Source organism: Loxodonta africana, chromosome 23 (assembly GCF_030014295.1).
Source record: "Loxodonta africana isolate mLoxAfr1 chromosome 23, mLoxAfr1.hap2, whole genome shotgun sequence".
Classification (NCBI taxonomy): Eukaryota; Metazoa; Chordata; class Mammalia; order Proboscidea; family Elephantidae; genus Loxodonta; species Loxodonta africana.
Window position 1 is genome coordinate 3,949,579 of NC_087364.1, and position 15,641 is coordinate 3,965,219.

Genomic DNA, 15,641 nt, shown 5'->3' on the forward strand with positions numbered 1-15,641 from the left:
CTACTTGTAAGTTTGACAGAACAAAATTAAACATAACATGGAGGTAATCAGTCGATCTAACATTTACTAAGCGCGTCCTGTTTCACAAGGCTCTGTCCTGGTCCCTTGCGAAGAGACAAGTAAAACCTACCTGCCCTTGCAGGGTTCACGAGCATTCCTATAAAATGTAGACACAGGAAACATTTAATAATTTAAGGCACTGAAGCATGAGTTTACAGTGAACTTCAAGACCGTTGACCTGCTCTCCTCCCACTTTGAGACCACGCCTGAATTATGCCAGTGAGGTGAGATTTTAAAGACATCAAAAAATAATATTTCACAAGCTTATCCAGTAATGTTCAGAAAATTAATTTTCATTTCTATCTTCAGTGGTTCATGATGCAACACCAATGAGCTTTCTTCTTCTGTCAAGGGGGAAGGCCCCTCTCTCTGAAAGGATACAGGAAGTATCCCCTTCCATTTAAACTTTTGGCATTAATTATCTGGCCACTACCACGAAGCCACCTCTTCTTCAGAACAATTTTTGAAATTATTCTGATTCTTTAACATTTTTTCTCTTGGGTATATAGTGTGAGGGGCAGTGGTGTCATTCTCCCCTCCATGCCCCAGAGCTGGATTCCACTCCCGGCCTGTGCACCTCCCGTGCAGCCGCCACCCGTGTGTCAGTGGAATCTTGCATGTTGCTGTGAGGCTGGACAGGTTTCCCAGGAGCGTCCAGACTAAGGTGGGCTAGGAAGAAAGGCCTGGAGATCTTCAGAAAATTGGCCAAGGAAAACGACAGATTCCAACTAGTCCGATCCCCAGCCCGTCACGGGGATGGCGCAGTACCTGACAGGACCTAGTTAAAATTGTCTCGTTTGTGCACGTGGTTGCTATGAGCGCGGGTGGGGGCTGGCTAGACCGCAGCTAACAACAACCATATAAGGCAGGTCTCTCTGAGTTCTTATCGTCTGCATGACTGGTGACTGGCCCCAGACTCAGGTACTCAGTTAGGACCCTTCATGGGTGGATTTCACAGTTCCCCGGTGATGCAGTGGTTATGCCGCTCTGGCTGGTAGCCAAAAGGTTGGCAGTTCAAATCCACCAGGCACTTATTAGAAACCCTGTGGGGTGGTTCCGCTCTGTCTTATAGGCTCGCTATGAGCTGGCAATGGTTTGGTTTTCGGCTCTCTATGGCACAGCGATGTGTGGCGTCTCAGGGCTTCTCTGCCCTTGTTTGCCGGCTGACTCGGATTACTTCATAACCCCCCCCCCCTTTTCTGCCTCACCCACAGCCAGGCTTTCCTCTTCCAAGCATCCAGCCCCCAGGGTCACTCTCCCTTTTGTCCTCATGCCACCGTCACCTTAAAATTTGTTTTGAAAATTAAAAATGTCACCCGGATTAGGGAAACTGAACTTCTGGCGAAGTTTGGGAGATGAGTTTGTTTTCCAGGCTCAGTGAAAGCTGGAGCAAGCCCTGTCTCCAGGTGACGAGGTGACCCACGCAGAATGGCTGCCATGCAACCTGACAGGCAGCGTCTACGGGACAGTGTCACCCTGACTCACGCGCCCTCGGTGGGGTCGCCATGGCGCACGGAGGATTTCCGTTGCTCCCTTCTCCAGCCCGCCCCTGGCTCGCCCCGGCCCTGCGCCCACCTGCCTGCAGGAGGCGACTCCTAGCGCCCGTCCCTCGGCTGCCCCCGGCACCCCGCCAGCCTCGCTCCCCCGCCGGCCTCGCCCCCATCCCTCGCCCGCCCCCTTCCTTCCCGCCGGCCCCCCTCCCCCCCCGCTGACTCGCACCCCCGCCCCCTCGCCCCATCCCTCGCCCCCCTCCGACTCGCCCTCCCGCCCGACCCGCCCCCATCCCTCGCCCCCATCCCTCACCCCCATCCGTCGCCCACCATCCCTCGCGCCCCCATCCCTCGACTACCCCATCCCCCGCCCCCATCCCTCGCCCCCATCCCTCACCCCCATCCCTCGACCCCCATCCCTCGACCCCCCATCCCTCGACCCCCATCCCTCGATCCCCCATCCCTCGACCCCCATCCCTCGCCCCATCCCTCGACCCCCATCCCTCGATCCCCCATCCCTCGACCCCCATCCCTCGCCCCCATCCCTCGCCCCATCCCTCACCCCCATCCCTCGCCCCCATCCCTCGACCCCCATCCCTCGCCCCCCATTCCTCGGCCCCCCATCCCTCTCCCCCCATCTCTCGCCCCCTCCATCCCTCGCCCCCCATCCCTCGCCATGCTTGGGGACGAGGCGGCTCCCGCAGCTCTGAGTCACGGTCCCCGCAGCCTCCCGTGGGGCGCGTTTTCTCCGATTAACGCCCCGTTTGTACTTCCCGGGCTCGTGCGTGGACTGCGGGTCACAGCTCCCCGGCTCTGCGCTGGGCCGCGCGGCAGCGCCCACTCCCCACCTGCGGAGCAAGCGGGGGCCGGGCTTAGTCACAGGCAGACCCCGGCTCCAGCCCTGGCCGGGAGGTGCCTTTGTTAGCGTCCCAGGTCCAGGCAGAGCTGCCGGCGGTCCCTTGGACGCGGTCTGCGCGGCTGAGCGTCCCCTGCTTTGTGGAGACCCTGCTTGCTTGGAGCGGAAACCTTGCCCGTTGGCCCCCTCCCCCGCCTGTCCCCCACCTCAGTGATTCGCTATCTGGGGAGACTTTCACACGAAAGGACCCTAGCCACCATGCCTTAAGCGATATTTTTTATGATGCAAATCAGAAAATTCTGGAGATTGTTTCTGAAGCAACATTTTCTAGACACGCCAGTGACTGTTTACAGATTCGTAGATCTTTTTTGCAGTCTGAGAAATTTCCTGCACGAACGGCAGATGGCATCCTGGTTCTCTTGTAATATTCAGCCTCAGCTGAAAGGCTTTGGTAAAATTTGCAGCCATGCTCTCTCTTTCTATTCAATGCTTAAACAGATTACCCTGAAGTAAATTACTAGGTACTTTTTTTTTTAAATAGAAACCCTGGTGGCTAGTGCTTAAGAATTTGGCTGCTAACCTGAAGGTCGGCAGGTCCAGTCCACCAGGTGCACTTTGGAAAGCCTACGGGACAGTTCTACTCTGTCCTACATGGCCGCTCTGAGCTGGAGTGGACTCAATGGCAACTCTACGGAGCCCTGGTTGCACAGTGGTTAAGAGCTCAGCTGCTAACCAAAAGGTTTGCAGTTCGAATCTACCAGCTGCTCCTTGGAAACCCTATGGGGCAGTTCTACTGTCTCCTACAGGGTCACTGTGAGTTGGAACCAACTCAAACCCAGTGGGTTTTATAATGGGATCAAACTATAGGAATGACAGCTCTATTGCATAGAGGGTAAGTTGTGAATTTGTTCAGGAGAAACATTGTCTAAAGAGGTGAGGTGGTTGATAACTCCTTAGGACTGGCCTTAGTCTTAGCTCGTGTAACAGGATGTTCAGTAAATGGGACTTTTCCCGCTACCCAAATTAACAACCAGAGAACAACACTGAAGAAAAAGACCCACCAGTACCACTTACTCTGAAGAGAGCTGCCAACAATTGGGGCGGGGGTGTGGGGGGGTGGGGGCAGATTCCTCACCCAGCTGGAACAACTTGGCTTCCTCAACCAGCACTCCAGCCGCCCCCTCCCCTGTCCAGGAAGGAAGAAAACAAGAGGTGAATCACAGAGGGTGTGAGCCATCAGTCTGGAGGGAATGCTGTGGTTTTCCCTCCTCCTGGAGGCGAGAGGGTGTTTTCAAGTCCTCTGCCCCCAAGCCAAGGGACCAAGGGAAGTTCTCAGACTTCGAGGGTATCTTCCAAGAGGTGGAGCTTGGAATTCTGCTCAGTGCTCTGGGCACCTGCCTGAGCGAGGGCAGTGAGAGCTGGAGAAGCGTGGCAGAGTGGGGCTGGGGAGTGGGGGGGTGCAGATGGCCAACCAGCACACCCACTGCTTTTGTGGAATGGAGGTGTGAGTTTTGTCTAAGGGCCTGAGGGAGGGAGTCCTGGTGGGCTAGTGGTTAAGAGCTTGGCTGCTAACCAATAGGTTAGTGGACTCAAATCCACCAGCAGCCGCATGAGAGAAAGATGTGGCAGTCTGCTTCTGTAAAGATGTCAGCCTTGGAAACCCTACGGGGCAGTTCTAATCTGTTCTCTGCAGGGTCGCTATGAGTCGGAATCAAGTCGACAGCAGTGGATTTTTTTTTTTTTTTTCTTTTTGAAGGGGCCTGTGGAAGGGAGCTGGGTTTGAGTCTTCTTTCTGGTCCTCTCCAAAAAGGGCCACCTCTGGGGAAGGTACCGCAGCCTTGAGACGCTGTGAGACATGCATTTTGAGTAAGAGCTGAAGATGGGGTATGAACAGGATTGAGCAGAATTGGATCTCCAGTGTCCAGGAGAGCCAGCATGTGGACTACAGAGGGCTCAGGTCAGGCCAGAGACAGGACAGACGCAGAGGACAGGGTTCACGGCCGGCGCCCAGTAAAAGGACGTTTTCTCCTCTCCTCACCCTGTGTGCTCTCTATCTCCGGGGCAGTCAGAACCAGAAGAGTTTGGAGGAAGAGGCAAAGGGCAGACCATGTCACCTGCCTGCTTCGAATTCCTCCAGCCCAGAGTTCTTTTTTGTTTGTTTGTTTGTTCTATATGCTGCAGACATCTTTGGCAGTCCAATGAAGCCTTCTCAGGATAAAAAAAAAAACTTATTTTAAAGTACATGTTTTTAGTCCCTGTGGTCAACCCTAGCTCGTAACAACCCCACAGACAACAGAAGAAAACTCCGTTTGGTCTTGTGCCATCCTCGAGGTCGCCGGCATGCCTGAGTCCATTGCTGCCTGCCTACCGAGGGGGCTCCTCCCTGCAGCGTGCTATCCGACAACATTCTGTTGTGATCCATGAAGTTTTCATTCACTAATTTTCAGAAGTAGATTGCCAGTCCTTTCTTCCTAGTCTGTCTTAGCCTGGAAGTTCTGCTGAAACCTGTCCACCATAGATAACCCTGCTAGTATTTGAAATACCAGTGGCCTGGCTTCCAACATTACAGAAACAGAAAAGCCACCACAGTACGACAGACTGGCACGGATTGACCCATTGCTGTCAAGTCGATTTTGACTCATAGCAACTCTCTAGGGCAGAATAGAATTGCCCCATAGGGTTTACAAGGCCGAAATCTTTACAGAAGCAGACTGCCGCATCTTTCTCTCGTGGAGTGGCTTGGGAATGCAAACCGCCTACCTTTTGGTTAGCAGCCTAGTGCTTAACCACTGTGCAACCAAGGCTACTGATAGATGGTGGACATAGAAAAGAAACTATTATAGTGAAATGCAGTTATCAAAATACTGAAAACAAATTTACATTATAGTAATGCAGTACCTATTTATTAATATTTTAAAGAATAAGATCTAGAGGTGGGTGTGATTACAACTATCATTTTAAAACAGTGAGCGAAAATGATATTTCGTAATATCTGAAATGACTGTAATATAATATGGCAATATCTAGTTTCTCCATTGGTGGCAAAGTCACAGATACTATAGCAGTATGTCGCATATAGTCATAATTGAAGGAAATATTACATTTCAGTGGAGGTTAATGAAAATACAGATGTACTTTTTTTCCCATCCTAGTTCATGGACCCTAAATTCCATGGACCCCAGGTCTAAGAATCCATGTTACAAAGCATGGCCATGTCTGGTACAGAACAGGGGGAGCAGGTGAAAATGCAGCTGCATATGGGATTGTAGATTTACCCATACAGGCCGCCGCCCATCTGTCAGTTTGTCCTACTGCGGTGCATGACGCTGGAAGCCATGCCTCTGGTATTGACAATACCAGCAGGGTTATCCGTGGTGGACAGGTTCCAGCGGAGCTTCCAGACTAAGACAGGGCAGGAAGAAAAGCCTATTTGCGTACTTCCGAAAATCAGCCAATGAAATCCTATGGATCATAACAAAATATTGTCCCATATAGGGAACTCTGATGGCACAATGGTTAAAAGTTACAGCCGTTGACCAAAAGGTCAGCAGTTTGAATCCACCAGCTGCTCCTTGGAAACCCAATGGAGCAGTTCTACTCTGTCCTGTAGGGTCGCTATGAGTCGGCATCAACCTGATGGCAACAGGGTTGGTTTTTGGTTTTTTATAGTGCTGGAAGATGAACCCTTTGGGTTGGAAAGCAGTCAAAATACACAGTCGCTGAACCAACAGACTCAAACATACCAGAGATCATGAAGATGGCCCGGGACCGGGCAATGTTTCCTTCTGTGATACATAAGGTTGCCATGAGTCAGAGCCCACTCGATTGCAACGAACAACAACCCATACGGGACTGAACTTCTTCTGGTCATTGAAAGTAACCAGAAAGATACCGTGTCTGCCCAAGTTGCCAGAAAGGGAACTTCATTCTAGCACTGTTCGGAGTGGAGAAAACTGAAACCAATTCATGTATATTCTCTACTGGGTTCTCACTGAAATATTAAATATTTTAATTTATTCAACAGCCGTGTACAAGCTTTGAAACCAGACTGCCTGGTTTTGAATTCTGAATAACCCTGGGCAATTGAATACTGCATCTATCCTCGGTTCCCTCATCCATAAAACTTTATGGAGACTAGAGAGATCGTAGATAAATTAGTTAACCCATGTAAAGGGCTTAGAACAGAGCCCAGAATACTGTAGTAATTCAGTAACGTTGGTATTACTCAGCAGATGCTTACTGGGCAGCCTTGTCTCCTGTAACATCTACAGGTTGAAAGAAGAATTAAAATGATCCCTACAATTTCCCAGCACATTTGATCACTAATTTCTTGTAATTTAGTCATTGCTAGCAAACTGGGTATAAATAGAAGGTGGCCTATGCTATCTATGCCCTTCTGGTTGCTATGTAATCCTCTGAGGGTTCATGTGACATAGTGGCCCAGAGCAGCCAGTCTTTGTTACACTAGAAAATAATTTCCTAAATAGACCAGCAGAAGTATTGTTAGGTTGCCGTTAGGTGCCGTCGAGTCAGTTCCAACTCACAGTGATACTATGCACAACAGAACAAAATCCTGGTCCTGCACCATGCTCACAATTGTTGCTAGGCTGGAGCTCATTGTTGCAGCCACTGTGTCAATCCATCTCATTGAGGGTCTTCCTCTTTTTCCCTGACTCTCTATTTTACCAAGCATGATGCCCTTCTCCAGGGACTGATCCCTCCTGATAACATGTCCAAAGTATGTGAGACGTGGTCTCGCCATCCTTGCTCCTAAGGTGCACTCTGGTTGTACTTCTTCCAAGACAGATTTGCTCATTCTTTTGGCAGTCCATGGTATATTTAATATTCTTCACCAACACCATAATTCAAAGGCATCAAATCTTCTTCTGTCTTCCTTATTCATTGTCCAGCAGAAGTATTAGTGGGGAAATAAGTTTGGGAGATTAAGTTGTACCTTATCAGGCAGTGTCCTGGAAGCTTTGAGAAATACAGTTCAATCACCATGAACCCAGCAGGAGTCCATTTTTACTGTTTTTTTTTTTTACCCTGAGGCCTACACTTAGGAATTTTGTATTCTGTGGATGACCAGCTTTATAAATGGTGTTTTTGGGAAGAGGACAATAGCAGTTTCATGGACTTTCATTTTCCGCATTGATTTAGATGAATTATAGTCAGAAATGTCTCTTAAAATACTAGGACTTCTCAACTTTGCAGTCTGCTCACACTCTCTATTTATGCAAGAGCATAGCAATTGTATGAATCTAGGAAAATTGTGAGTTGCCAAAAATGAAATAGAACACATAAAGATAGCTATCCTAGGCATTAGTGAGCTGAAATGGATTGGTATTGGCCATTTTGAATCAGACGATCATATATTCTACTATGCCAGGAATGACAAATTGAAGAGGAATGGCAACACCTTCATCGTTGAAAAACGTTTCAAGATCTATCGTGAAGTACAACACTGTCAGTTATAGGATGATATCCACAAGGAAAGCCAGTTAATATGGCTATTCTTCACATTTACACACCAACTACTAATGCCAAAGATGAAGAAATTGAAAATTTTTACCAACGTCTGTAGTCTGAAATTGTTCCAACACTAAATCAAGATGCATTAATGATTGCTGGTGATTGGAATGGAAAAGTGGGAAATGAAGAAGAACCAGTAGTTGGAAAATATGGCTTAGCTGATAGAAATGATGTCAGAGGTCTCATGATATAATTTTGCAAGGCCAATGACTTATTCATTGCAAATACCTTTTTTCAACAACGTAAACAGTGACTGTACACTGTTTACCAAATGAACTACACAAGAATCAAATTGACTGCATCTGTGGAAAGACACGATGGAAAAGCTCAATGTCATCAGTCAGAACAAGGCCATGCATCAAATGCGAAACAGACTATCAATTGCTCCTGTAAAAGTGCAGGTTAAAGCTGAAGAAAATTAAAACGAGTCCGCAAGAGCCAAAATACAACCTTGAGTATATCCTGCCTGAATTTAGAGACCATCTCAAGAATAGATTTAATGCATTGAACTCTGATGACCAAACACCAGACGAGTGGTGGAATGACAGCAAGGATATCATACATGAAGAAAACAAAAGGTCATTAAAAGAGCCAAGAACAACTAGGTGGTGCCCAGTTACCACCACCAACTGCTCTGACAGTGATCACAATAGGGGGTCTTGGATGGAACAGGAGAAAAATGTAGAACAAAATTCAAATTCACACACACACAAAAAAGACCAGACTTGTTGGTCTGACAGAGACTGGAGAAACCCCAAGAGTGTGGCCCTGGGACACCCTTTTAACTCAGTACTGAGGCCACTCCGGAGGTTCACTCTTTAGCCAAAGATTAGATAGGTCCATAGGGAGCCCAGGTGGTGTAGCGGTTAAGAGCTTGGCTGCTAACAAAAGGGTTGGCAGTTCAAACCTGCCAGCTGCTCCTCGGAAACCCTGTGGGGCAGTTCTACTCTGTCTTATAGGGTCACTATGAGTTGGAACCGACTGGATAGCACCTAACAACAACGACATAGGACAAACAATAATACATGTGAGGAATGTGCTTCATAGTTCAATCATGTATACAAGACTAATGGGCATACAAGCCCACAAGCAAAGACCAGAAGGCGGGAAGGGACAGGAAACCTGGACAAATGGAAACAGGGAACCCCAGGTGGAGAAGGGGAGAGTGTTGACACATCTTGGGTTTGGCAACCAATGTCACAAAACAATTTGTATTTTTTTTTTTTTTTTAATTTTAGATGAAGTTTTATGGAGCAAACTAGTTTCTCGTTAAACAATTAATACACATATTGTTTCATGACATTGGTTGCCAATTCCACCTGTGCATTAATTGTTTAACGAGAAATTAATTTGCTCTGAAACTTTCGCATAAAGCACACGCACACAAAAAGACCAAAACAGATGTCAGAATAGACTCTGAAACTTGCTCTGGAATGTAGAATAACTAAAGCGAAGGGAAGAAATGATGAACCGAAGATTTCAAAGGGTGGCTTGAGAAGACAAATTAAAGTATTATAATGACATGTGCAAAGACCTGGAGTTAGAAAACCAAAAAGGAAGAACATGTTTGGCATTTCTCAAGCTGGAAAAGCAGAGGAAAAAATTCAAGACTTGAGTTGCAATATCGAAGTATTCTATGGGCAAAATATTGAATGATGCAGGAAGCATCAAAAAAAGATGGAAAGAATACACAGAGTCACTGTACCAAGAATTGGTCAACGTTTAGCCATTTCAGAAGGTAACATGTGATCAAGAACCGATGGTATTGAAGAAGAAGTCCAAGATGCACTGAAGGCATTGGTGAAAAACAAGGCTCCAGGAACTGACGGAATACCAATTGAGATGTTTCAACAAATGGATGCAGCGCAGGGGGTGCTCACTAGTCTATACCAAAAAATTTGGAAGACAGCCACCTGACCAACCAACAGGAAGAGATTTATGTTTGTGCCCATTCCAAAGAAATGCGATCCAACAGAATGTGGAAATTATTGAACAATATCATTAATGTCACATGCAAGTAAAGTTTTGCTGAAGATAATTCAAAAACAGTTACAGCAATACATCGACAGGCAACTTCCAGAAGTTCAGGCTGAGTTCAGAAGAGGACATGGAATGAGGGATATCATTGCTGATGTCAGATGGATCTTGGCTGAAAGCAGAGAATAACCAGAAAGAAGCTTACCTGTGCTTTATTGATTATGCAAAGACATTCAACGTGTGGGTTATAACAAATTATAGATAACATTGCAAAGAATGAGAATTCCACAACCTTTGATTATGCTCATGCAGAAACTGTACATAGACCAAGAGGCATTTGTTGGAACAAAACAAGAGGATACTGAGTGGTTTAAAATTACAAAAGGTGTGTGTCAGGGTCGTAGCCTTTCACTGTACTTATTCAATCTCTATACTGAGCAAATAACCTGAAAAGCTGGACTATATGAAGAAGAACACACATCAGGACTGGAGGAAGACTCATTAACAATCTGCAATATGCAGATGACATAGCTTTGCTTACTGAAAGTAAAGAGGACTTGAACCATTTACTGATGAAGACCAAAGATTGCAGCCTTCAGTATGGTTTACATCTCAACATAAAGAAAACATAAATTCTCACAACTGAACCAATAAGCAACATTTATGATAAATGGACAAAATATTGAAGTTGACAAGGATTTCATTTTAGTTGGACTAAGTGCGCCTGACTCAAGCTATGGTATTTTCAATCGCCTCGTATGCATGCAAAAGCTGGACAATGAATAAGGAAGACCAAAAAAGAATTGATATATTTGAATTATGTGTTGGTGAAAAATACCGAATACACCACGGACGGCCAAAAGAATGAAAAAAATCTGTCTTGAAAGAAGTATAGTCAGATTTCTCCTCCAAAGCAAGGTTGGTGAGACTTCATCTCACATACTGTGGACACATTATCAAGAGGGACCAGTCTCTGGAGAAGAACATCATGCTTGGTAGAGGGTCAGTGAAAAAGAGGAAGACCCTCAAAGGCATGAATTGACATGGTGGGTGCAACAATGGGCTCAAACAAAGCAATGATTGTGAGGATGGTGAAGGACCAGGCAGTGTTTTGTTTAGTTGCATGTAGGGTCTTTGTGAGTTAGAACTTATTCGATGGCACCTAACGCTAACAACATAATGACTGTAAAAACCAGATACAGGACCCTTACTTCATACATTTCTTGTTTGTTTTACTTCACTTGTCCTAATGATAGACCCTCTTGCCTCACTTTGTTTCCTCCTGTTCTTTTGAAATGGGGCTGTTCTGATTAACTGAACACGATTGTGTAGAGAAACGAGTTTATTTTTTCAGAAATTGAAAATTAGGCAATTTCAAATAATCAGGGTTTTCAATCATATTGAAACTCATTTTCAAAGCAATTGACTATCGAGGGCAAGTAAAGAGCTGAGTTCTACTTCTGGTGCTTCGCTCTCCCTTTTCGGCTTTGGGCCAATCATCTGATCTTTGTGCTGCACCCCACCGCCAAATAAAAAAAAAAAAAATGGATATCTGTATCAGTTAATGTCATTCATAATTTAATATCTATTTATTTGCCGACAATTCTATAGGGAAGAATTTGTGCTGAGCTATCCTGGCATGGTTCCACTTGGTGTTGCTGGGCTCCTTCAAGCATTTGCCGTCAGCCGATGGCCAGTGGCCTCACTCACACGTCGGAGATTGGCTGGCTGTTCGAAGCCGTGACGGAGGGAATGGGTGTGTGGTCACACATCATCCAGCAGGCTAGGCTCATTCATAGGGTGGCTTACTTCTAAGTTAGTGGACATGTTCTTTTGGAAGCATGGAAGAAGACACACAGGAGACTCATACAATGTTGGAGGCACAGCACTCTCATTTATCATTACATGAGGAACAAAGATCAGTTGAATCTGATATTTTAGATTATTCATCATGGCGGTGGTGGAGGGGGAGGTCCCTCATCACCCGTATTTGCTGCAAAAGTAATCCAATGTCTGAACTTTTAAACAATGCATGAAAGAAGTCCTACACAGGGTTTTCCTCCCCCAGGCCCACCCTTCTCCTTTTAAGTGCAGTTCTGCCTTTCCTGTGTCTTGATGATGCAGAGTCTTTATGCGCTAGTGTTTCTATGTGGGAGTTGTAACGAGTCATCATTAGCAACCAACATTTCTATTCTAATGAGTGTGAAATAAGGCCATCCACACCCCTGGGATGCCGGCCATCTTCTTCCAAGAGCCGTCCTGACAATCCAGACCGGAAACTCCAGTGCCTTCAAGTCAATTCCAACTCATAGGAACAACACAGGACCCAGGAGAACTGCCCCATAGGGTTTCCAAGGTTGTAATCTTTATGGAAGCCGATGGTTACATGTTTCTCCAGTGGAGTGGCTGCTGGAGTCAAACCACTGACCATTAGGTTAGCAGCTGAGCGCTTAACCACTACGCCACCAGGGTTTCCTTAGGGCCTGGAAACCTGTTCAACAGTAACTTGGCTTGAGGCCACGTGCTTGCCAAGCCCCATGGAAGGGCACCTTTGCAAAAGAACACCCTGTGTAGTTAGCTCAACTATGGTCCCCATCCAGGATGGGCTGCCCAAATATGCTGGGAGTTTTGGTATCTTTTCCATCAAAGCACTTGTGCACCTTCAATTTGGATCTCTGCAGTTATTCTTAGAGATGCGCCTGCATGCTTTTTTTCCCCAAGGTGGAGAAGTAATCTTTTGAAAAGAAAGCCGATTGGTGAAAGCCATGGAATCAGCTGTGACTGAGCCACTAAAAGCAGCGGTCCTTGAAGGCCATATCAGCGGCATCGGTGGGATCATGGGGGCCATGGGAATATGGAGGTGGCACACTTTTGGAGCCTCCCAGAACCACTGCTAAATGATGCCACCAAGGGACTGGCTGGTTGTGGCCACGGTAGGTGGCATGCCCCTGCTCCCTGCCCCTTTCTGCTTCCTGTTTTTATGACTAACAGGGGCTGTCTCCTGCTTAGAGGGAAATCACGTTAATGGTCTTCGCTAAGACTCCAGTCAAGTAGACCTCTAGGGGTATCCCATTCTTTTGTTCCCTCCTCACCACCAGCTCTTTCACACATCCACCCTGTTAGCCCCAATTTGGAGGAAACATTTGTAAGCTGCTTGCTTTGGTTTCTTCCTTTAAACAAATGTATTGTTTGGGGGTATTTCTAAGAGTCCAATGGTTTACTGAATGATATTCAGTGTAACGAATGGTAGGCTTTTCCTGGGGTGCTCAAAATTCCGAAAGTAAATGGGAAAAACCCAGACTGATTTTCTAGTACAGGACAAATTTTTAAATTTAGACATTGCCTCAATCCACCAGGCAATCATTGGAAACTCTATGGGGCAGTTCTAACTCTGTCCTGTAAGGTCGCTATGAGTCAGAATCCACTCAAGGGCAACGGGTTTGGTTTTTGCTTTCATTCCACATATGATTTGAGGGGTTTTTAAAAAATGCATCCCCTGTGGGGTCACTGCAACCCTCTCTACCCTGCTCTGTGCCCTCCCACACCCAGGCTGACCCTGGTCGGCTCATTCTACAGAATTCTTACCCTTGACACCTGTTGGATCCGCCAGTGGGAGACAACAGCAGGAGATGGGAGGGCAATGAAGAGGAGGGCTAGAAGTGCCCCCCCCACCACAGCTCTCTATTGAAGGTCAGAGCTCCTGTCATCAGCCCTCTGCATATATAGTGCTACTTTGAGGGGCTGGGTGCCTCTTCCTTACCCTGCCCCTTCAGTCCCAAGGCTGGTAACCCTGGGCTGTTGCACTAAACGTGATTGGTTTCCCTCAACCCCGCCTAAATCCATTGCCATCGAGTTGCTTCCGACTCATAGCGACCGATAGGACAGAGTAGAACTGCCCCAGAGGGTTTCCAAGGAATGATTTGTAAATAGTCCCTTTGTTAAGCCCTCTTCTGTTGGACCAGTTTGCATGTCTCCCGTGGGACCCTGACTGATAAGCGTTGAAAATTTGACTAGAGCGAAGAATGGAAGAAATCAGAAATAAGAAAAAAGAGGGGTAATGTAAAAGGGGCCAGGATTAATATTTACACAAAACACTAAGTACCCCCAATTCTGTACGTTTGCTCAAGGTGGGCCACAGAGTTGACACTAAGCTTTCCCAAGAAAATGAAATGGGATATAAGATGTCTTGTCAATTTTTTACTAGGGTCCTCTTACCTGACAATATTAAGCACTTCCTTCTACCCAGGGTTTTTCATTAAGGTCAGGGCAGAATATTTTGTGTGTGTGCCTTAAGACCTCTTGAAACGTATTTTTAAACCATCATTTCCATTTATATACATATTACCTGTTTCAGGGCCAAGATTTGGTAAGATTATGCATAGGAGGCACGAAGTTGGCTCCAGCCAGATTCTGTTTAATTATAAAAATGGCTGAGTCGAAATATATTAAAAGGGCACACCTGTGCTTATCCAGTCTGAACAACATTAATTACAAGTAGAAACAAGAACATGAGAAAAGCCTTTTGAAGTGGCAACAGACGGGAGTGTCGCCTCGAGGACAAAGCCATTTGTTTTCCCTAATGTGTTTCTCCCCTGGAGGTACTCCTGGAATGAATCGAAACCCACGTCCAGGATGTGGCCACTATTGCCTCGAATTTTGATGGGGGGCAGGGGGCTGGTGTCTATCACACCGATTGTTCGGGGGCATGGAAATGAGGAGGGCAAAGAAGATGTTTAAGCCTCTGGCAGAAGCGATGGCAACTTCCAGGGTATTCAGGGTCAAACAAATTGAAATTCAGAGCTTGTTGGAGACATTCTGAATGCCCAGAATCTTGGCGGATATGCAGTGCTGGAAATTTCAACCATGCCCAGTCCATTGTGTGCAAGGCCTGAACGGAAGCCAGCAGGTATCCACAGAGATGCAGAAGACCTTGTGGAAAGAACCACTAAATGGGCAGCAGAAGTATAGTCCTCCTCCCACCCACCCACCCACGCAGCATCCACCCGCAGCTGAGAAGGGTGCAGCACACATCCACAAAGGACATTCCGAAGCTGGTCTGCATAGACTGCCCGTAGACCAAAAGCTTTGGTGATATTGATTTCACGTATATGCGCAAGTAAAATGGCTCTGTTTAGCAAGTGGGCTTTAGAATTCTCTATTTGAGGCATTTTTTCTCAAAGAATCTAACAATAGCTCACGTTAGAGGTTGTGTTTATTTTTCACCGTAATGATTTAAAAAACGTCAAAGCCCTGGCCCAGCGACATGGGTAAAGAGTTTGTTTTTATTGTTAGAAAGGAATCTATGCTGCTTTCAAATGTCTGCACGTTTATTTTTAACTGAACAGGAAATGTATCTAACCCGTGCGTTTATCTGTAGGCTGAACCTTTTTTGGAGGACTGTTATTGTTAGAAAACCACATTCGTTTTGGAAATGAGGTTGGATTGAACGCCACAGAAATCTAAGTTATAATTATACTACTCTTGGCTATACATTTCCCAAAACAATCTTTCTGCACATCAGAATTTGACACCATTCAAATAATGGTTCCGTTTATTATGCACAATTTGATAGCTTAGCAATTGCCTTTTGTTTGCCTATAAACAAAAAATCAAGAGGTTTGGATTTAACCTCAGATGGAATTAACAGTAGCATGTCCACAGTCCTGAGATATAAGATGAAAAACACAAATTATAAAAGTTCTTCTGTGTGGGTACCAGAACAATTC